The sequence below is a fragment of the Triticum urartu genome, chromosome 5 (assembly GCF_003073215.2).
Source record: "Triticum urartu cultivar G1812 chromosome 5, Tu2.1, whole genome shotgun sequence".
NCBI lineage: Eukaryota > Viridiplantae > Streptophyta > Magnoliopsida > Poales > Poaceae > Triticum > Triticum urartu.
The window spans coordinates 642653986-642678553 of NC_053026.1; positions in this window are offsets into that span (position 1 = coordinate 642653986).

The window sequence follows — 24568 nt, forward strand, 5'->3', positions numbered from 1 at the left end:
GTGCTGACCACCCGGCTGGTTGCGGCAATGTAGAGGAGCATGGGCTCTTTCTCAGTCGGTGCCGCCAGGACAGGTGGCGTGGCCAGCATCTTCTCCAGCTCGTGAAAAGCTTGGTCGGCTTGGTCATTCCACTCGAAGTGACTGGTCTTCTTCATGAGGCGGTAGAGGGGGAGAGCTTTCTCTCCGAGCCAGCTGATGAAGCGGTTCAGGTTGCCAAGCATCCGGTGAACTTCTGGACGTCTCGAAGTTTGGTGGGAATCGCCATTCTCTCAATGGCCTTGATCTTTACTGGGTTGCATTCGATGCCGCGTTCGGGAACCAGGAAGTCTAGGAGTTGGCCGGCTGGCACTCCGAACACGCATTTCTCGGGGTTAAGCTTGATTTGGAACCGGCGTAGGTTCTCAAATGTTTCCTTGAGGTCTTCCAGCAAGGTGCCGCGCTTCTCTGTCTTCACCACAATGTCGTCTACGTAGACGTGGGCATTTCTGCCGAGCTTCTTGAGGAGGCACTTCTGCATGCAACGCTGAAAAGTGGCACCGGCATTTCTCAAGCCGAATGTCATAGTCAGGTAGCAGAAGGCTCCGAATGGCGTGATGAAGGCGGTCTTCAGGCGGTCTACCGGATCTAACTTTATCTGGTGGTATCCTGAGTAAGCATCCAAGAAACTCAACAGCTCGCATCCGGCCGTGGAGTCTATCACTTGATCAATCCTTGGTAGGGAAAAGGGATCTTTGGGGCAGGCCTTGTTGAGGCTCGTGTAGTCTATGCACATGTGCCACTTGTTGTTCTTGTTTAGCACGAGGACCGGGTTGGCGAGCCATTCTGGAAAGAAAACTTCCATAATGAAGCCGGCTGCCAGAAGCCGGGCTATCTCTTCTCCTACGATCCTTCTTTTCTCCTCCGACAGTCGGCAGAGGGGTTGTTTGACTGGTTTTGCGTCTTCTCGGACGTGTAGCTTGTGCTCGGCGAATTCCTTCGGAACACCCGGCATGTCCTTGGGGGACCATGCAAAGATGTCCCGATTCTCACGGAGGAAATCGGCGAGCTCGCCTTCCTATTTGCTGTTTAGGTTTGCCCCGATGACGGCAAACCTCTCTGGGTGCTCGGGGTCAAGAGGTATCTTCTTCGTCTCCTTGGCCGGCTAGAAAGATCCTTGGGCATCATACTCCTTGGGATCGGGGGACAAGGCCGACTGTTTGCCGACCATGGCCACGACTCAGTCCAACATCTTCTTTTCTTCGGCAATCACAAGGGATTCGGCCAGCCGGCTGCTGGCTGCTGCGCACTCGGAAGATTTCTTGTAATCGCCGGCTATGGGGACGATGCCTTTGGTGCTCGGCATCTTCATCTTGAGGTAAGCATAGTGGGGAACAGCCATGAACCTGGCCAAGGCAGGTCGGCCAAGCAATGCATGGTAGGGGCTCTCCAGGTCCACCACTTCAAACCAGATCGCCTCCCGACGGAAATGCTCCTTGTCCCCAAAGAGTACATCAATCTTGATCTTGCCAATGGGGGCGCAGGACAGGCCGGGTACGATGCCATGGAACACAGTCCGAGTAGGCATGAGTTGCTTCATCTTGACGTTCAGCTTCTCCAGGGTGTCACGGTACAGGATGTTGATGCTGCTCCCACCGTCTATCAGCACGCGGGAGAAACGGGCGGCGCGTCTGTCCGTTGTAAGGGTGGCATCCAGAACCAACGCATAAGAGCCGGGAGATGGCATCACCTCTGGGTGGTCGGCCCGGCTCCAACTGATAGGTTTTTCTGACCAGTGCATGTGCTCGGCATGGTTGGCAGCGACCATGCTGACCTCCTGGTGCTCTCGGCATCTGCCGCGCCGGTCTTCGGGCTGGCTTGTAAAGACGACATAGGCGGCATGCTCATCGGGGAACTCATCGTGCACGGCTCCGACTGCGGGGGCCGCTGAGAGTCGGATGCGCAACATGCGGTGGGGTGGGATATCTCTCCCCATGGGGCCGAGGCGGAGGCGGGTTGCCCCGCCACTCCATGGCCCGGGGATGGCCTTCTGCGTCTCGCTCGATGAAGATTCGGGTTCGGCTTCGGCTGGCAGCCGGCTCTTTCTCGTGTCGCGCGTGGGTTTTACCCGCAGTCGGCGTCCGGGACGTCGCGCCATGATCTCGGCGCGGGGGAGGGCTTTCCGCGCGGGCGTCGGCTTCGTGCCGCTACGCGGCCGCATCGATTAGCTGCTGGATGCGTCTGGTCATGTGGGGGAGTTCTTCGGCCCCAAATCCGTCTAGCTCGTCTACGGCCGCCTGGGCGGCACGCAGGTTCTCGAGTGGAGTGGCGTAGACTGGGCGGTCGACTCCTAGCGTGTCGGCGACGACAGCGCCGCGCTGCCTGACAATGCCGGCCCGGCTTGGCCCGCCTAGGGGGGGCGTGCCAAAGGCGGCGTGGTCGGCTTCGTGCCGGTGGGCCTCAGTGAGGCGTCTCATGGAAGCCAACTTTTGGCCCTCCACGAGGAGGGCGAGGCGGCGAGCCTCCAGTGCTTCGGCGTCGGCATCGGTCGGGAGGGGGATGGACAAGTCGTGGACCGCCGCATGCGGGGCGTCGTGGGTGCTCTCGTCAGAAGCGTTGCCGTGGCCGATGACCATCACCTCGGTGGTGACAGCGTCGCAGCCATCGGCCCGGGGAAGTGGGTCGTTGTAGATCGTGACGTTGGTGGGGAATGTGTCGAGTGAGGCCGTGTCAGAGTCGACAGGCATCGGATCGGAGGAGCCAACCGACTCCAAGTCCACAGCAGGCTCGCCGGAGACGTGGAGCTGGCCGAGGAGGTTGACGAGGTGGTCGGTGCCCGCGTCAGAGGCGAGCTCATCGGAGATGAGGGTCTTGTCAAGGAGATCGGCGAGGCCGCTCGCTGCGCAGACGTTGGTGATGCCTTGCAGCGCGTCGTGGCAAGCGCCATCGGGCGTGTCAGGCTGGCTACGCTCGCTAGGGAGGAAGAGGGTTCCCGTCCAGAACAGGTCTCCAGGCGATGGTGCACCTGGCCCCACGATGGGCGCCAAATGTCGGGTGGTAGGTGCGACATATGCCAACGGTTGGCTTATCATTGTGGGAGCCAGTAAGACGTCACCGGTGCCTGGAAGCGGGATGAGGCGAAGACATGCACGCCGGCGAATCTTACCCAGCTTCGGGGCTCTCCGTGGAGATAACACCCCTACTACTGCTCTGCGGGGTCTCCGCATGATCACTAGATGGACAAGTAGCTACACGATGCTCCTTGAGCTGTTTTGTGAGAAGAAGAAGAAGAAGAGCACGGCTAGCCCTCCTCCCCTCTCTATGTGCTGTCTAGAACTAGCTTGGATCAACCCTTTGCATGGGTGTCCCGGGGGGTTTATATAGGCCTACCCCCCGGGGGTACAATGGTAATCCGGTTGGGTGTGGGGCCCAGCCATCTGTGACTACACTCGCCGGCTTCTGCGCCGGCTGCTGGGGCCCGCTGAAGGAAATATGCCCTAGAGGCAATAATAAAGTTATTATTTATTTCCTTATATCATGATAAATGTTTATTATTCATGCTAGAATTGTATTAACCGGAAAATAATACATGTGTGAATACATAGACAAACATAGTGTCACTAGTATGCCTCTACTTGACTAGCTCGTTAATCAAAGATGGTTATGTTTCCTAACCATAAACAAGGAGTTGTTATTTGATTAACGGGATCACATCATTAAGTGAATGATCTGATTGACATGACCCATTCCATTAGCTTAGCACCCGATCGTTTAGTATGTTGCTATTGCTTTCTTCATGACTTATACATGTTCCTATAACTATGAGATTATGCAACTCCCGTTTACCGGAGGAACACTTTGGGTGCTACCAAACGTCACAATGTAACTGGGTGATTATAAAGGAGTACTACAGGTGTCTCCAAAGGTACATGTTGGGTTGGCGTATTTCGAGATTAGGTTTTGTCACTCCGATTGTCGGGGAGGTATCTCTAGGCCCTCTCGGTAATGCACATCACATAAGCCTTGCAAGCATTACAACTAATAAGTTAGTTGTGAGATGATGTATTACGGAACGAGTAAAGAGACTTGCCGGTAACGAGATTGAACTAGGTATTGGATATCGACGATCGAATCTCGGGCAAGTAACATACCGATGACAAAGGGAACAACGTATGTTGTTATGCGGTCTGACCGATAAAGATCTTCGTAGAATATGTAGGAGCCAATATGGGCATCCAGGTCCCGCTATTGGTTATTGACCGGAGACATGTCTCGGTCATGTCTGCATTGTTCTCGAACCGTAGGGTCCGCACGCTTAACGTTACGATGACAGTTATTATGAGTTTATGCATTTTGATGTACCGAAGTTAGTTCGGAGTCCCGGATGTGATCACGGACATGACGAGGAGTCTCGAAATGGTCGAGACATAAAGATTGATATATTGGAAGTCTATGTTTGGATATCGGAAGTGTTCCGGGTGAAATCGGTATTTTACCGGAGTACCGGGAGGTTACCGGAACCCCCCGGGAGCTGTATGGGCCTTAGTGGGCTTTAGTGGAAAGGAGAAGGGGCAGCCCAAGATGGGCCGCGCGCCTCCCCCCTCCCCTAGTCCTATTAGGACAAGGAGAGGTGGCCGGCCCCCCTCTCTCTTTCCCCCCTCAGAGAATCCTATTCCAACTAGGATTGGGGGGAGGAATCCTACTCCCAGAGGGAGTAGGGCTCCCTTGGCGTGCCCTCCTTGGCCGGCCGGCCCCCTCCCCTTGGCTCCTTTATATACAGAGGCAGGGGGCACCCTAGGACATAGAAGTTGATCCACGTGATCGTTCCTTAGCCGTGTGCGGTGCCCCCTGCCACCATGTTCCACCTCGATCATATCGTTGTAGTGCTTAGGCGAAGCCCTGCGTCGGTAGAACATCATCATCGTCACCACGCCGTTGTGCTGACAGAACTCATCCCCGAAGCTTTGCTGGATCGGAGCCCGGGGATCGTCATCGAGCTGTACGTGTGCTAAGAACTCGGAGGTGCCGGAGTAACGGTGCTTGGATCGGTCGGATCGGGAAGACGTACGACTACTTCCTCTACGTTGTGTCAACGCTTCCGCAGTCGGTCTGCGTGGGTACGTAGACAACACTCTCCCCTCTCGTTGCTATGCATCACCATGATCTTGCGTGTGCGTAGGAATTTTTTTGAAATTACTACGTTCCCCAACACCCGCCGGCTGGTGGGTCCCGTCGGCTGCCGGCTCCTTGGTCGACAGGCAGGCCCCACTGTCCGGGGCCCTGTCGGTGGCTGGTTACTGTTGCTCAATCCTGGTGACGAGGGCTTCGCCGAGGTGGGCGTGGCTACAGTGCCGCCGTCCGGCGGGTGATCGCTGTAGCCTCACCGCGTCTTGTCTCCTTAATGGGGCGTCTCCTTCGAGGGAGGTGGCAAGCCGCCTGTGGAGAGCCGGCTCTGTCTCGGGCCGACTGGGGGAGGCCTGGCCGCCTTCGGGTGTCTCTCTGCCCGAAGGGGCCCACCGCCCGTGGAACGCACTGGCAGCCCGTCGTGGATGACATCAGGGTCAACGTGGCAACAGTGCTGTGCCGGACGGGCCATGGCCACCCGTACGACGCACTGTGCCAGGCGTGCTCCGGGATTCGGGGGTGGCAGGCTTTACTGTAGCCATGCCCCGTCACATCGCCGTTATGTGGATGCATACTTCGAGGGTACAATCTTAACCGCTTTGTGGGAGCCGACTTCTTGGAGTCGGCCTTCTCGCGGCCGGCTTCTCGGAGCCGGCCCTCCCACGACTTTCTTCATGAGGGCTAAAGTCAGGTCGCCTTCCGATAGCCGGCCAGGGAGACAGCTGGCAAGGGGAAGGCAGCCGCATGTCTTGGATTCTTGAGGGCCGGATCGGCTTGTAATTTTTTAGAAGAGCCAGGGGGTGCCGGCTAGGCTACCCGTGGTCATTTACTCCGACACGGATCTTAAATCTATAAGTATTCATCCTAATCTTTTTGCTATCATTAATGAACCGATTGCTACAAGTGAATTTTTCGATCTTGTGCCTAAAAGTTTGATAATCACTAGAAAGAAAGAAATTCCTAAGGGAAATAGATGCCTCATCGAAGAATTGCCTACCAAAGATGGCAATACCTAGATCTATCCTCGCTTTTATGCCTAGCTAGGGGCGTTAAACGATAGCGCTTGTTGGGAGGCAACCCAATTTTATTTTTATTCCTTGATTTTTGCTCCTACGTAGTAATAAATAAATTATTTAGCCTCTGTTTTGGCTGTGTTTGTTTTGTTTAATTAGTGTTTGTGCCAAGTAGAACTGTTGAGAAGACTTGGGGAAAGTCTTGTTGAACTTGCTGTAAAAAACAGAAACTTTAGCGCTCACGAGAACTGTTGTCATTTTTATTTGAAGAGTGCTATTTAGTTAATTCTTTTTTCAGATGATTAATAGATAAATTCCTCACGTCCAGAAATTTATTTTAGAATTTTTGGGGTTCCAGATCTTGCGCTAGATACAGATTACTACAGACTGGTCTGTTTTTGACAGATTCTGTTTTTCGTGTGTTGTTTGCTTATTTTGATGAATCTATGGCTAGTAAAATGGTTTATAATCCATAGAGAAGTTGGAATACAGTAGGTTTAACACCAATATAAATAAAGAATAAGTTCATTACAGTACCTTGAAGTGGTCTTTTGTTTTCTTTCGCTAACAGAGCTCACGAGTTTTCTATTTTGAGTTTTGTGTTCTGAAGTTTTCAAGTTTTGGGTGAATTCTTTTGATGGATCATGGAACAAGGAGTGGAAAGAGCATAAGCTTGGGGATGCCCATGGCACCCCCAATATAATCCAAGGACGCCAAAAAGTCAAAGCTTGGGGATGCCTCGGAAGGCATCCCCTCTTTCATCCACCTCCATCGGTAATTTACTTGGAGCTATATTTTTATTCACCAACATGATATGTGTTTTGCTTGGGGCGTCTTGTATTATTTGTCTTTTTGTGTCTTAGTATGCCACAAACATCCTTGCTGTACACACCTTTTGAGAGAGCCATACATGAATTAAAATTTGATAGAATACTCTATGTGCTTCACTTATATCTTTTGAGCTAAGTAGTTTTGCTCTATGTGCTTCACTTATATCTTTGGAGCTAAGTAGTTTTGCTCTGTGTGCTTCACTTAGATCTTTTAGAGCACGGTGGTGGATTTGTTTTAAAGAAACTATTGATCTCTCATGCTTCACTTAAATTATTTTGAGAGTCTCTTAATAGCATGGTAATTTGCTTAATAATAATATGCTTGGTATTCAAGATTTGTGAAACTTTCTTTTGAGTGTGTTGAATACTAAGAAAAGATTGAAACATGATAATTGTTTTGAGATATGGAGGTGATAATATTAAAGTAATGCTAGTTGAGTAGTTGTGAATTTAAAGAATACTTGTGTTAAAGTTTGTGATTCCCGTAGCGTGCACGTATGGTGAACCGTTATGTTATGAAGTCGAAGCATGATTTATTTATTGATTGTCTTCCTTATGAGTGGCGGTCGGGGACGAGCAATGGTCTTTTCCTACCAATCTATCCCCCTAGGAGCATGCGCGTAATACTTTGCTTTGATAACTTCTAGATTTTTGCAATAAGTATATGAGTTCTTCATGACTAATGTTGAGTCCATGGATTATACGCACTCTCACCCTTCCACCTTTGCTAGCCTCTCTAATACCGCACACCTTTCGCCGGTATCATACACCTACCATATACCTTCCTCAAAACAGCCACCATAACTACCTATTATGGCATTTCCATAGCCATTCTGAGATATATTGCCATGCAACTTTCCACCATCTAGTTCATCATGACACATTCGTCATTGTCATATTGCTTAGCATGATCATGTAGTTGACATAGTATTTGTGGCAAAGCCACCGTTCATAATTTGTTCATACTTGTCACTCTTGATTCATTTCATATCCCGGTACACCGCCGAAGGCATCCATATAGAGTCATACTTTGTTTTAGAATCGAGTTGTAATCATTGAGTTGTAAATAAATAAAAGTGTGATGATCATCATTCAATAGAGCATTGTCCCAAAAAAAGAGAAAGGCCAAAGAAAAAAAGAAGGCCCAAAAAAAGAAAATAAATAAAAAGGGGCAATGCTACTATCTTTTTTTCCACACTTGTTCTTCAAAGTAGCACCATGACATAGCAAGTCTCATATATTGTGCTTCAAAGTAGCACCATGTTCTTCATATAGAGAGTCTCATATGTTGTCACTTTCATATACTAGTGGGAATTTTACAATATACAACTTGGCTTGTATATTCCAATGATGGGCTTCCTCAAATTGCCCTAGATCTTCGTGAGCAAGCAAGTTGGATGCACACCCACTAGTTTCTTTTGTTGAGCTTCCATACATTTATAGCTCTAGTGCATCCGTTGCATGGCAATCCCTACTCACTCACATTGATATCTATTGATGGGCATCTCCATAGCCCGTTGATAAGCCTAGTTGATGTGAGACTATCTTCCACTCCTTTTTGTCTTCTCCACAACTAACATTCTATTCCACCTATAGTGCTATATCCATGACTCACTCTCATGTATTCACTACTAGGGAAAAGGCTAGCAGCAGCGCGGGTTTTAGGTGTATCAGCAACGCGGGGACCGGCGCTACTAATAAGGCGCTACAGCTAATAGTTAGCAGTAGCGTGGGAGAAACCCGCGCTACTACTAACTTTGTTAGTAGTAGCATGTGCCACCCACGCTACTGCTATTACAGACTCGCGCTACTACTAATGAAGTAGTAGTAGCGTGCCTACAATACCAGCGCTACTAGTATCCTAAATACTAGTAGCGCACAGTTTTTTCCCACGCTACTACTAACCTATTAGGAATTAAAAAAATAAAATCAACCAATTACATTCCATCACACAATTCCTCTTTGTAGCGGGAACTCATGTATAATTCAAATCACACAGTGTTATGCGTAGCAACTTGGTAAGCAACTACCTAAGTAAGCTCTACTGCTATTAACTTGGTAAGCAACTACCTAAGTAAGCTCTACTGCTATTACACATAGGGTAGCCTCAATGAACCGCACCTGACCGATGGCAGCCGCCGTCGTGACTTGCGACACCATCACGTCCCTCTCCCTGGCCCTTAGCTCCAGCTGGCCTCGATCGATGTCGTCCTCGTGCCTGCCTTGCCACTAGCGGGCTGCTTCTCCTCTGCTCGCCTAGGTACCCTACTTCTCCTCAGCGCTCCCGGGCCCAGGTCCCCTGCTTCTCCTCGCGTCTCCAGCAGCAGCGATCCGGAGGCGGATCCAGCAGCACGCCTAGGTCACAGATCCCAGGTCCTCAGCGCTCCAGCAGCAGCGATCTAGGGCCTTCTTATCCTACTCGTTCTTCTCCTGAGCATGCTCCTACTTCTCCTACAACAAAAGCAACATCAGGTCAATGACAACAGCAGCAGGTCAATAACAACAGCAGCAACTCCTGGGAATGCTTCAATTTAAGTCCATTTCTTTGATCAACAACTTATGCTAAGGACGACGTGCTATCGAACTTTGGAAAGTACAATATGAATATGACAACAGCAGCAGCAGTTTTACAAAAAAAATAAACTACTAAAATTACAGCAAATGCAAGTTAACTAAACATTTTGATCTACTGCAAGTTCATTGATCTCCATTACCTACTGGAGTACTCCATTTTAAGCTACTGAAGCTACTCTAACTATCCTATTTTACTCTAACAGAAACTAAACTAAGCAAGCACTACTGCTTGCAAGTCCTACACTAAACTAAACAATCATGATTTCTAGCAACAGCAATCATCATCTTCAAGTCCTAACTTAACAGCAGCAAAGAGAAGAAGAGAAGAAGAGAAAAGAGGAGAAGAGAAGAAAAGAGATGAGAAGTTTCTGTTAAGGAAAAATAATTACTCCTCTCTTCAAATGAATCAAATGGGTAGCTCTATACTGCATGTTTAATTAAAGTAACTGAAAATGTTTCTGTTAACTTAAATTAACAGAAAAAGGTTTTATTTGAAGTAACTAAAAAAGGTTTCAGTTAAATTGACTGAAAAAGGTTTCAGTTAACTGAAGAGAGGTTCCATTTAATCCATTTATAGTACTCCTAATGCTTGTGCTGTAGTAAAACTACTCCTAATGCTACCACAGTTAACAACAACTGAAATTACTGTAATGTTCAAATATTACAGTACATACTCCACTGAATATTACTGAAACTTAATAGATGTCGGAAAATATGCTTCGTTTCAGATAAATTTTGACAAATCCAGTGTGACAACTTCATTTCAGTCAAATTTTGTCAAATCCATTGTTACAGGCTAGCAGCAGTAGCTTAGTTACAGAATTGGGAGTAGAAGTTGTTACAGGCTAGTAGTAGTAGCTACAAATTTACAACTTCATTTCAGACAAATTTATAACTTCATTTCAGAATTAGGAGTACAACTTGATTTCACTAAATCCAGTGTTACAGGTTAGCAGTAGTAGCAAGGGAACTGTAAGATTAACAAAGCTACAGAAAATCAACAAGCTATTTCAAAGGATGATTCATGACTAACAAAGGTTGGCCTTGGCGAAGCTGCACATTCATGACTAAGCTACAGAAGTTGGAGTAACAGAAGCTACAGAAGCTTCACAAGAAGATTAACAAAACGTGCAAGATTAACAAATCAACTATGGTGTTGGATGGATGGATGGACGACAAGGATATTACCATGAGGATGACGACGCCGTGGCGCCGTGGCAGGGCAGGGCCCGCGCTACCAAGGTGGGGGCACCATTAGGACGACGACGCCGCTCCGCTGGTCCGGCGCTCTGCTACTCCGGCGTCGCTCTAGATCCGCCACTTGGCCACACTCCAGGTCCGCTACTCCACATCCAACGCCTCCATCGCTCACATACAGCACGGCCGCAAGCCTCCGTCGCATAGAAGCTCATCACCGGTGCAAAAAAACTCAATCTTTTCACCTAAGTACGTTGGTGGACACCTTCAGACAGATGTGGGAATTAATCCCTGCAGCATTAATCAAGGATACAACAAAAAAATGTCAAGGGGAAATCTCGGTGTAGTAGCACGACAAAAACTGAACTTGAGTAAAGTAAACCTGGTTGCGTAATCACTTATTAGATTGACCGAACTTATTCTTTGCACAAATGAGAAATCTGAAGCCCTTCTTGTACTTTTGCCGCTGCTACTAGTACAACCTAAGCACTAACAACCAATGAGCAAGAAATATAATGCAGGAAGAAAAGAATACATCCATCTGAAGCCCTTCACATGAACCAGATCCTCTTACATGTGCAGAATATCAACATTGGCCAACTAAAATCAGTCACAAACATGGATTTCACATGCAGGTCAGCAGTAAATCACACATCTACGCAGGTCAACTAGGATAAGCAGGTGAACAAAATCTTCATCTAATGAGGAAACTCCGATGAAAGATACCATCTCTTGCTTTGTATCTTCTGTAGACATTCTTACACTGAATTTATGAACACATTCTTCTACTATCCACTACTTACTAGTCACAGGGATTGAATGCTAAAATCAAGGTACTACAACAATCTAGTCTAGATAAACAACACAGGGCGCAGGGGGAAGTCCTCTTCGTAACAAAATCTCGTGGAAACCGCCTCTTTAGTTGGAATTAGGATGCCATGGCAAGACGAACTGAAAAAAGGAAAAAAGGCAGCCGCACTGACCTTGATGAACTCGGCGGGGACGCCGCGGACGCGCTCGACAAGCAGGCCGGTGCCCTCGAGCTCGCGCACCAGGCGCGCCATGCTGTCCTTCCCCACTTGCACACGGCCTGCCAAATCGAATCCAAGGGGGCCAGGGGCTGCCTGCGGTGAAGAGAAAGAGAGGATAATGGGGAACCTCGCCTCCATGGCGTCGGTCCGCACTAGCAGCAGCAGGAGGAGGGTCGGAGGAGCAAGTAGTAGGACCACCGGCGGGCCGTCTGCATCGGCGGCGGGCAAGAGGGAGCCCTCCCCACGCCGCACCGCACCCGGAGAAGGGGGGCCCTAGCTAGGGTTTGGGGCCGGCACAAGGGCACGGCGAGGAGGAGGATCCGCACGTGAGGTGGGGGGCGCCGGTGGTGGGGTTGGGGGAGAGGAGGTCGTTGGCGTCGGTGGTGGCGGCGGGATTGGTTGGGGGAAACGTGGGGAGTGGAGGACGAGGATAGGCGTCATGGGAGAGAAAGGCATAGCAGGGGTGAGAGGTTGAGGTGGGCAGCAAGGAGATAACTTAACAGTAGCATTGGGTTTATACCCCACGCTAATCCAACGCTACTACTATGGTATGTCTTGGGTGCACAGTTGAGACCATTTAGTAATAGCGTGGGATTTATAACCCGCGCTGCTACTATCAACTTAGTTGTAGCGTGGGTTTATAACCCGCTCTACTACTATGGCTGATCCGGAGGGGCACGGTGAAAATCACTTAGTAGTAGCGAGGGTTATAAAACCACGCTACTACTATCAACTTATCAGTAGTGCGGTTCCTTTAAGCTCGCTACTGCTAGTTAGCAGTAGCGCCTGTTTTTAAACCGCGCTACTGCTAAGATTCTGTGTATAACGTTTTCCCTAGTAGTGATTGCGTGAAGACTGAAAAAGTTTTGAAAAAGTTAGAGTATGAAACAATTGCTTGGCTTGTCATCGGGGTTGTGCATGATTTAAATACTTTGTGTGGTGAAGATGGAGCATAGCCAGACTATATGATTTTGTAGGGATAACTTTCTTTGGCCATGTTATTTTGAGAAGACATAATTGCTTTGTTAGTATGCTAGAAGTATTATTATTTTATGTCAATATAAACTTTTGTCTTGAATCTTTCTAATCTGAATAGTCATACCACAATTAAGAAGATTTGCATTGAAATTATGCCAAATAGCACTCCGCATCAAAAATTCTCTTTTTATCATTTACCTACTCGAGGACGAGCAGGAATTAAGCTTGGGGATGCCTGATACGTCTCCAACGTATCTATAATTTTTTATTGCTCCATGCTATATTATCTACTGTTTTGGACTATATTGGGCTTTATTTTCAACTTTTATATTATTTTCGGGACTAACCTATTAACCGGAGGCCTAGCCCAGAATTGTTGTTTTTTGCCTATTTCAGTGTTTCAGAGAAACAGAATATCAAACGGAGTCCAAACGGAATAATATCTTTGGGAACGTGATTTTCTCACCGAACGTGATCCAGGAGACTTGGACCCTACTCCAGGGAGTCAAAGAGGAGGTCACGAGGGTGGGGGGCGCCCCCCCCTAGGGCACGCCCCCCTGCCTCGTGGGCCCCTCGGTGCTCCACCGACGTACTTCTTCCTCCTATATATACCTACGTACCCCCAAACGATCAGAATAGGAGCCAAAAACCTAATTCCGCCGCCGCAACTTTCTGTATCCACGAGATCCCATCTTGGGGCCTATTCCAGAGCTTCGCCGGAAGAGGGCCGTCATCATGGAGGGCTTCTACATCATCCTAGCCCCTCCGATGAAGTGTGAGTAGTTTACCTCGGACCTTCGGGTCCATAGTTAGTAACTAGATGGCTTCTTCTCTCTTTTTGGATCTCAATACAAAGTTCTCCCCCTCTCTTGTGGAGATCTATTCGATGTAATCTTCTTTTTGCGGTGTGTTTGTTGAGACCGATGAATTGTGGGTTTATGATCAAGTCTATCTATGAATAATATTTGAATCTTCTTTGAATTCTTTTATGTATGATTGGTTATCTTTGCAAGTCTCTTCGAATTATCTGTTTGGTTTGGCCAACTAGATTGGTAGTTCTTGCCATGGGAGAAGTGCTTAGCTTTGGGTTCGATCTTGCGGTGTCCTTACCCAGTGACAGAAGGGGCAGCAAGGCACGTATTGTATCGTTGCCATCGAGGATAACAAGATGGGGTTTATTTCATATTGCATGAATTTATCTCTCTACATCATGTCATCTTGCTTAAGGCGTTACTCTGTTTTTAACTTAATACTCTAGATGCATGTTGGATAGCGGTCAATGAGTGGAGTAATAGTAGTAGATGCAGAATCGTTTCGATCTACTTGTCACGGACGTGATGCCTATATACATGATCATGCCTAGATATTCTCATAACTATGCTCAATTCTGTCAATTGCTGAACAGTAATTTGTTCACCCACCATAGAATACTTATGCTCTTGAGAGAAGCCACTAGTGAAACCTATGGCCCCTGGGTCTATTCTCATCATATCAATCTCCATTACTTTAATCTTGCTTTGCTTTTTTACTTTGCTTTTAATTTTTACTTTGCATCTTTATACCAAAAATACGAAAAATATTATATCTATCAGATCTCACTCTCGTAAGTGACCGTGAAGGGATTGACAACCCCTAATCGCGTTGGTTGCGAGTAGCTATCGTTTTGTGCAGGTACGGGGGACTTGAGCTGGCCTCCTACTGGATTGATACCTTGGTTCTCAAAAACTGAGGGAAATACTTACGCTACTCTGCTGCATCATCCCTTCCTCTTCGGGGAAAACCAACGCAAGCTCAAGACGTAGCAGTCCGCTATAGCCCGGTTCACCGGAGTCCTGCTAGCCCAGCACTACTGCTCAGGACACTTGACTGGCCGGCATGTGTTTCACTTCGTCCTATGTCTGTCCCTTCGGGGAAATGTCACGCGGTGACATCCGGAGTCCTTCCTAGCCTGCTACAGCCCGGGTTCCCCGGAGTCCTGTTAGCCCAGTGCTACAGCCCGGATTCACACGCTGTTGACCGACATGCTCGATGTGATTCATGTATGCCTCTCCCCATAGGTCTGTGCCGCTTTGGGTTCACGAGTAGCCATGTCGGCCCGGGTTCTCTATCATATGGATGCTAGCGACACTATCATATACGTGAGCCAAAAGGCGCAAACGGTCCCGGGCCATGGTAAGGCGGCACTCGTGGGGATACCGTGCGTGAGGCCGCAAAGTGATATGAGGTGTTACCAGCTAGATCGATGTGACTTGGAATCGGGGTCCTGACAGCGTTGGCATCAGAGCCGTACTGCCTGTAGGTTCATTGAGCCAAACTAGTCGATGTCGAGTCTAGAAATGCTTTAGTTATATGTAGGGGAATTGATTGTGGAAGGGAACGTAAGGATCTTTTACTCCTTTACCTTATGCCCTCTGATCTGACTCATTCTCTTCTCATTCTACGTGGGTTAAGGACTAGGCTCTCTTCTCTCTATCAGGTTCACGTGTTACTAATCCGTAGTAGCTTATAGGATTGTTGTTACAAGCCTCAGTACAGTTTCTACTACTTTTAGTATGTTGTCAGTTGAACCAGAACCTTGATATGATGTTGTTGAGTGGTTTTGCAAACTGTTGTGAATGCCTCAAATCTTTTCTGAGCAATTACAGCCGTTATGCTGTCCGATTTCTCCTAGAAGATTCTAATGCCTTTGCATTATTCTGTGCTTTTAGATGGCCAACCGTTCCCAGAACCAAGTGGTTCGTCTGACCCGATGCCTCGTGTACCCGGTCACACGGCCATGTTGGTTCGAGTGATGGTCGAGACAGGCTATCGATGGTATCTGGAATATACTGTCGAGGAGCATTTCCGAGACTTCAACCAGAGCCAGTACCTTTGTACCGTCAGGATATATCCCTCTTATCCTGGAGCCACTGAACCCCTCCACTGCTCTTATGGGCTTGGGGTTACTATTGAGATGTCTGTGCAGGATGCAGCTTACTCAATGATGACTATCATTCGAGCCAGGACTGCCTTGCTTCAGAACACCGATTTCCGCTACATGCCAGCCTCACTCCCTGGAGCACAGGGGTACTATCAGGCTTTGTACTATGACTCTACACATGAGGAGTCACTACTCCGCACCATTGCCGAGATGCTCGAGGATAAGGACCGTGAAAATCGGGCCTTGCGTATGGAGTTTTTCAACTCTCGTGCTGATCACTGGGCCACTTTGACTCGGTTTGCACCTGCTCTACTGGCAGCATACATGGACCTGAGGGACCTGTACCCTGTGCGGTCTGGATTGCCAGATTGTATGGAGTGGCATGATGTAGGAGGCATCACCCCTCCTCGTGATCCCCGTCTACCACCGGTTGTGGGACCAAGGCCACATCCGAGTCCCTATGGTCCGCAGGACCGTCTGTTCCCAGATGATCATGTTCCGCTACCAAGCTTTGGTGGTGACTTTTATGAGGATTACTACGGAGCCGTCTGAGCTAGTAGTAGTTTCACTAGTACTGTAATAGTTGTATTCTCCACAGTCCTGCGTGACCGTGGGATACGACTTGGTGTGTATCACGCTCCGGAGGTGTAGAAAAATAATGTATAGGAGCTTGGAATGCCTCCGATGAGATGTAGTGTCTTTCACCGTAGTTGTACTCTAGCCTGGGCTTGTACTAAACTATGTACGGTGTGTATGACCAATGGTATATATGTGGTAGTTTCTATATTACCATGTCGTGCAATGAACATCTCAGCATTTCATGTTATCCATTACATTCTGCACTTCCTTCCCAAGATTGTGCCATCCTTGTCTAAACCATTGTCTTGTTTTTTTTCCTAGGATGGTCAACACCCGCAGCAACCCTGCTGCCCCGGAGCAAGGGGAAGCCAGTGCAGCTAGGGGTGAAAATCTGCCTCACCCACCTTCTCTGGCCGAAGTTATGCTGGAGTTAGAAAGAAACAAGCGTGAGACTAACTGCTTGCTGGAGCGGATTGAGCAGAACACTGCATGTCATCAGCAAAACGACTTGGTGTCAATCAATGACTTTATCAAGTTCTACCCACCAAAGTCTAATCATTCTGTCGAGCCCCTCGACGCGGATGACTGGCTTCGCAGCATTACCCACAAGCTACGTTCTGCCAACGTAGCCGAAGCTGATAAGGTTACCTATGCTGCCTATCACCTCGAAGGCCCTGCTAGCCTTTGGTGGGAAAACTTTGAGGCTATGTGCCCGGTCGGCCAAATCACTACTTGGGCTGAATTTAGTGAGGCTTTCCGTGAGCATCACATCCCAGAAGGTCTCATAGATCGTAAGAGGGAAGAGTTCTGCAATTTCACCCAAGGCAGACTGGCTGTGGATGCATATAGTCGTGAATTTGGGAATCTGGCACGTTATGCTCCTGAAGAGGTATCCACCGATGCTAAGAAGCAGGCAAGGTTCCGCAAGGGACTTAGCCCCGAGCTTCGCCGCGATCTTCGTCTGCATGAGTGCACCTCCTTCCAGAAGTTGGTCAATAAAGCCATCAGTGCTGAGACAAGCCAGACTGACTATGACACTTCACGCAAGCACTCTCGTGATTTTGGTTCCTCATCCGGCTCTGGATCTCAGAAGCGCCAGGTATGGATTCCAAGCACCGCGCTGCCACCCGGGTTCATTCCGAGGCCATCCTTTGAGGCGCCTCACCCCAACCAGCAGTTTGCACCGCCTAAGACCTATGGTGGCCCCGCTGCTAATGCTGCTCCACGCCACAATGTTGTGACATGTTTCAAGTGTGGAGAGCCAGGTCACTACAGTCGAGAGTGTCCCCAGAACAACAACCCCAACCAGTCTGGAAAGTCCGTTGGCCGTGGTAAGCCAGCAGGAAAGACATTCTACGCCAAGCCAGCCACCATTACACGTGGCCATGTCAACTATGTCTCAGCTGAGGAGGCTCATGATGATCCTAACGTCGTCATTGGTACGCTCCTTGTTAATTGCCATCCGGCATCTGTTCTTTTCGATACTGGAGCATCTCATTCATTCATATCTGAGAGCTATGCTCGATTGCATAACACGACATTCTGTGACATGCCCACTACCATGGAAATTCAAACCCCTGGCTCTAGATGGAAAACCTCCAGAGTAAGTCATGGGAATGAAATTCTTGTCGATAGACTTGTCTTCCTCGCATCCTTAATAGCTCTCAAGTCCTCGGACATAAACATCATCTTGGGTATGGATTGGATGTCAGCCCATTATGCTAAGATTGATTGATCTACTAGAACTGTTCAACTTACTCACCCATCGGGAAAGACAGTCAATGTCTAAACTCGAGTGGCCAAGCGCTAGCTTTACTCCCTAAATGCCAACCCCCTTCCAGACCTTGTAGATATTCTGGTAGTCCGAGACTTTCCGGATGTCTTTCCAGAAGAACTGCCAGGTGTTCCACCTGACAGGGATGTCGAGTTTGTGATAGACCTTGTTCCAAGAACCGTTCCAATTTCTAGATGACCCTATAAGATGGCACCCTTAGAACTAGCTGAACTTAAGAACCAACTCGATGAGTCCTTGAAAAAGGGTTTCATTCGTCCTAGTTCCTCTCCTTGGGCTTGCCTCGTCCTCTTCGTCAAGAAGAAGGATGGAACGGATCGGATGGTTGTAGATTACTGACCTGTCAACTTGGTCACTATCAAGAACAAGTATCCGCTTCCCAGGATCAACGATCTGTATGATCAGCTCGCTGGATCCTCGGTCTTTTCCAAGATGGATTTGAGGTTGGGCTACCATCAAATCAAAATAAAAAATGGGGACATTTCCAAAACGGCCTTTGTTACTCGTTATGGCCAATACGAGTACACCGTTATGTCCTTCGGTTTAACCAATGCCCCAGCCACATTCTCTCGGTTAATGAACTCGGTCTTCATGGAGTATTTGGATAAATTCGTCGTAGTATACCTCGATGATATACTCATCTACTCCAAGAGTGAGGAGGAACATGCCGAACATCTAAGGCTGGTATTAACGAAACTTCGAGAGCATCGCCTTTATGCCAAATTCTCCAAGTGTGAATTTTGGTTGCCAGAAGTGACCTATCTAGGCCATGTAATCTCTGGTAAGGGTATTGCTGTCAATCCCGAGCGAGTTCAAGCTGTCCTTGATTGGACTCCATCTGAGACGGTCAAGCAAGTTCGGAGCTTCCTTGGCTTAGTGAGTTATTGTCGCCGCTTCATCGAGAATTTCTCCAAGGTTGCTAAACCTCTAACTGAACTCCTCAAGAAAGATAAAAAGTTCGAGTGGACCCCACAGTGCGAGTTCAGCTTTCAAGAACTGAAAAGATGCCTGACATCTGCTCCCGTACTGGTACCACCAGATTTCTCCAAGGACTTTATAATCTATTGCGACGCCTCGCGACAAGGACTAGGTTGCATACTCATGCAAGATCGTCAGGTAATTGCCTATGCTGCACGGCAATTACACCCACATGAGGAAAAGTATCCCACACATGATCTAGAGCTTGCAGTTGTAGTCCATGCACTTAAAACATGGCGACATTACCTTCTCGGTAATCGTTGCGAGATCTTCACCAATCACCAAAGTTTGAAATATATCTTCACCCAACCGGATTTGAATCTCAGGCAAAGACGCTGGGTCGAGTTGATCTCGGATTACGACTTAGGAATAACTTACACCCCAGGCAAAGCCAATGTCATGGCTGATGCGCTAAATCGTAAATTTTATTGTAACAACTTGATGTTACAACAATGTCAACCACTTCTCCATGAGGAATTTCGTAAGCTTAACCTTCAAATTGTTCCTCAAGGATTCCTATCTACCTTGGTGGTGAAACAGACCCTTATGGATCAGATCATAAGAGCTCGGCGGTATGACAAGGGAATATCTCGGATCAAGCAGAACATCGCTAGCGGAGTTGCTAAATGTTTTTCCATGGATGAACGAGGTGTTGTCTTCTTTGAGAACCGCTTGGTGGTTCCCAAGAAACAAGATCTACGACAACTGATCCTTAAGGAAGCTCATGAATCCCCTCTCGCCATTCATCCCGGTAGTACTAAAATGTATCTAGATCTACGCCAGAGGTTTTGGTGGACTAGGATGAAGAGAGAAATTGCTCAATACATTGCTAATTGCGATGTTTGTCGTCGTGTTAAAGCAGAGTATCAATGGCCTGCTGGCACCCTTCAACCTTTGGCTATTCCCGAATGGAAATGGGATAAAATTAGTACGGATTTCATTACTAGGTTTCCCGGGACCAAGAGAGGGAATAATGCTATATTCGTCGTGACCGATCGTATTTCCAAAGTAGCCCATTTCCTACCTGTTCATGAGAGTATCAACGCTAGCCAGCTAGCTGGCCTATACATCTCCCGAATAGTCTCTCTTCATGGTGTCCCATTGGAAATTAACTCAGACCGTGGGAGTCTCTTCACCTCTCGATTTTGGGAAAGCTTCCAAAATGCTATGGGAACTCGTCTCTCTTTTAGCACCGCCTTCCACCCCCAATCAAGTGGTCAAGTAGAGAGAGTCAATCAAATTCTGGAGGATATGCTCTGGTCTTCTGTCATCTCATTCGGAATGGATTGGGAGAAATGCCTTCCATTCGCAGAGTTCGCTTATAACAATAGTCATCAAGCTAGCTTGGGCAAAGCTCCTTTCGAAGTTCTCTATGGACGAAAATGTCGAACACCTCATAACTGGTCAGAAACCGGGGAAAGACAACTCTTTGGCCCGGATATGATTCAGGAAGCAGAAGAGCAGGTTCGCGTTATTCGTGAGAAAAACAGAACAGCCCAATCTCGTCAAAAGAGACAATATGACCGTAAACATAAGCTCATGACCTATGAAGTCGGCGAGAAGGCTTACCTTCGGGTTACTCCGTTAAAGGGAACCCATCGTTTCGGTATCAAAGGCAAATTGGCTCCGCGTTACATTGGACCCTTTCGCATTCTTGCCAAACGAGGAGAAGTTGCCTACCAATTGGAACTACCTCCGCATCTTTCCAGAGTTCACGATGTCTTCCACGTTTCTCAACTCAGGCGTTGCTTCGCGGATCCTATCCGTGGAGTGGACCACGAAACGCTTGATCTACAAGATAATCTCTCATATCGGGAATATCCCGTTCGTATCCTTGATCAAGCCGAGCGTACCACTCGACGCCATAACATCAAGTTTCTTAAGGTTCAATGGTGACACCACTCAAAAAAGAAGCCACTTGGGAAAGGGAGGATCGTCTTCGACTCGAGTACTCCACCTTCTTCCCAACGGATCCTAAATCCCAGGATGAGATTTTTCGAGTGGGGGTGAGTTGTCACACCCTAGCTAGTTCATGCATTGGGGTGTTGCATCATGTTTAATTTCCCAGAAAAATGAAATGGGGATGACAGAACCCCCAGCACCCCCCCCCTCCCTTGAACAACTAGGGTTTACAAAAAACTTTTTCAATGAACCTGAAATGCCCTTCTAAAAAGTCCACCCTTTTTGTTTTGGGTTAAAACCTTTGACAAAAATGGTGCACACTTTCCTAGGACATCTTAAGGTCACTGGATTAAGTCATTACTAATTACATTTGGGCAATTCAAATGCTATAAATATTTTAAAATGCCCAAATAATCCTAAAAGTATTTTTAGGCTCTTGAGAATATTTTAAAATGTGCCTCTGAATATTTTCAGGTTTTTCCTAAATGAAATAGTATTTTTACTATTTCAAAACACAAAACAGAACAAATAAAAAACAGAAAAAGAGAGAGAAAGGAAACTTACCAGCCGGCCCACCTGGCGGCCCAGCACTGTGCTGGCCCATGGCCAGTCAGCTGCTTCCTCTCACCAGGTAGGCAGGCAGAGAGGTGAGAGCCGGCGCGCCTGAGCTCGCCACGGCGCCACCTGCTTGCCGCCCGCGTCCCTGGACGTCTGTACGACCTCCACGTCGTCGCCCCAACCCCCTGGACCCCTCCATTCGCCCCCAATGCCTCTCCCTTGCCCTCTCCCACCATGGCCGACGCCCCTGCCGCCGCACCGTCGCCGTAGCCACGCCCTCCGTCGTCCTCGCGCCGCGCCATCGTGTCCACGAGCTCCGTCGTCGTCGACTACGTCGAGCAGGCCGAGCCCCGAGCGCTCGCCCGCTCTGGAGTCGCCCCGACCCCGTCTTCCCCAACTCCGGCCGCCGGAGATCCCCTTCGCCTTCACCGCAGCACCAGCTCATCCCCGACCTCTCCGTCTTCCTCGTTGTGATCGTCGTGAGCCCAACTACCTCCTCCCCCTCTCCATTAACTTCCTCTTGCACCGTGTGCACCGCACCACGCACACCCAAGCACCCGCCGCCGCCGAGCTCGTCGCCGACGTGACTCCGGCCACCCACCGTCCACACCCTTGTGACCAACGCACTCACCGCACTCGTAGGAGCCCGTAGCACCACTCCACGCACCTCGCTGTGCCCCATAGCCTCGGTTTCGACCTCGCCCGAACTCCGGCGACCGCCAAGGTTGTCGCCGGCGATGTTTCCGGCCACCCCAGCTCCACCCACTGCCACCACTCGATGCGGCTTGCTCCCAGCTACGCGTAGATGCTCTCCGCTGTCGTTTTGGTCACTGGAGCACGAAACCTGCATCACTCCGCCGTGTCTGGCCTCGCCGGCGGCTAAACGCCGGCGAGTTTGACCCTGTTTGACACAGTGTGGGCCCAGGTTGACTTCCCCTGAGTCTATGACATGTGGGACCGCCCTACTAATTAATTTAGATTATCACTAATCAAACTTATTTAGTTAATTTACCACTGACAGACGGGGCCCCCCGGTCAGGTTTGACCTGGGCTGGCGCCTTTGACCTGCTGACGTCACCCTGACGCAATGCTGACGCAATAACTAAATTACTGGAATTATTCTTATATAGGAAATTCCAGAAAATATTACAAACTTCAAAAATTCATAACTTTTAATCTGTAACTCCAAATGCAAAGATTTATATATGAAATTTGATCAGAAAAATTCAATATTTCCATCTGTAATGGTTTCATGCATAACAAAACATTTTAACCTTGCTGATTAGGTGAAACAAGCTAATACACTTATAATGCTTAAGAACATAAGCTTCCATTTGAATCTTTGATTCAAATGGACCCAAACCAACTTGTTTCACATTGCATTAGGCAGGACACCTCATATTGCCATGTCATAGCATGCATCATATTGTTGCATATTGCCATGTGATGATTGTGTTATGTGCTGTCTTTCGTGGTTGGTTTTGCCTCCGAGGATATCTCTGAGTATCCAACTGAAGGGCAGTACCCTACTACTACTCCATCAGGCAAGCAGCACCATTGATCATATCGATACAATCCCATGTTCTCGCTTCTACTCTCATTTACTGCATTAAGACAACAATGTTTCAAACTGCTGTGTGCTGCGGTAGTTGAACCTTTATCCTCTGCATGACCTGTCATTGCCACAGTAACTAGATGAAACCCACTAGCATGTGTAGGAGTTGATTGAGCCATGTATGTGTTTCCTACCTTGCTATGCCTGCTATGCTTAGACTTGTGTCAGGTCTGGTTCATCTGGGTGATGGGCTAGAGTGAAATGATTACATCGGTAATGTGAGGGATGTGTTGAACATGATTTGGTAAAGGTATCGATGAGAGGCCATGTAGGAGTACATGGTGGGTTGTTTCATTGAGGCCGTCCCTAAGAACTGAGATCTGTATGTGTGATTTAAGAATCAGTTACTACCATGCATTGGGATCCTTAATTGACCCTCTCGGCTTCTTAACCACTCTAGTACTCTATCCAGGAGTCGCAACTAGTTTCTGGTGTTTGTAGATTATGTGTTGGCGGCCGTGCGTAGCGCTGACCCTAGGGGTGGGCTATGTTGCGGTAGATACACTGTGGCCGGGTATGTTGGGCGCCCGTTTGGCATCTCGGGACCCTGTACACATCATTCGGGGCCGTATGTGGAAACCTCGGCCGGACTCCCTGCGGATGGAACCTGGATAGGCGATAAACCTGGACTAGAGACTTGTGTGTTTAGGTAGGCCGTGGCCGACACCCTCGTTGGGCTTCCGCTTGAAGGTTGTCGAGTACATGTTGTGTAACGACGATAAGTGGTGAGAGCGTGTATGAAGAAGTACACCCCTGCAGGGTTAACATCATCTATTCGAATAGCCGCGTCCGCGGTAAAGGACTACTTGGTTGCCTATACAGTTCATAGACAAGTTAATGGTTACTACTAAAAGACTCAAGATAAGTGTGAGTACCGAGGATGGCCCTCTCGTAGGATGACGAGGGAGGATACCCAGTGGAGTATTGTGTTGGTGATTAGTGGACTCGTGTGCGAAAACTATTTTATAGTGGTGTCTCGTAGGATAGCTTAGCCAAGAGTTAGAGCTGGCTTGCTGCAATAACTCCACCACCTTCTTGAGAATGAGCATGTATAGTAGGATCTGTTGTAAGACTTGCTGAGTACCTTTGTACTCATGTTGCTTTAATTACTGTTTTCAGACGACAATACCGCCCCCTCCGATGGGTTTTATGTAGACCTCGACGTCGATGAGTAACTTGCCACCCAGGTGGTGATTCTGGCCATGGAGGGGCCTATGTAGATAGACAGGCTTCGACAAGCCTTCTTTCTTTCTAGTGTTTGTACTCAGACTTATTTGCTTTCGCATGTTCTTGTATGCTTGTATGACTTGAGTGTCGGGTCTTGTGACCCCTACCTGTATGAACATGTTATGTATGGCTCTCCGGAGCCTTTAAATAAAGTACTTGAGTTGTAGAGTTTTGTTGTGATGCCATGTTGTATTTACACATATCGAGCATATTGTGTGTATGATTGAAATGCTTGGTATGTGTGGGATCTGACAATCTAGTTGTTTATCCTTGG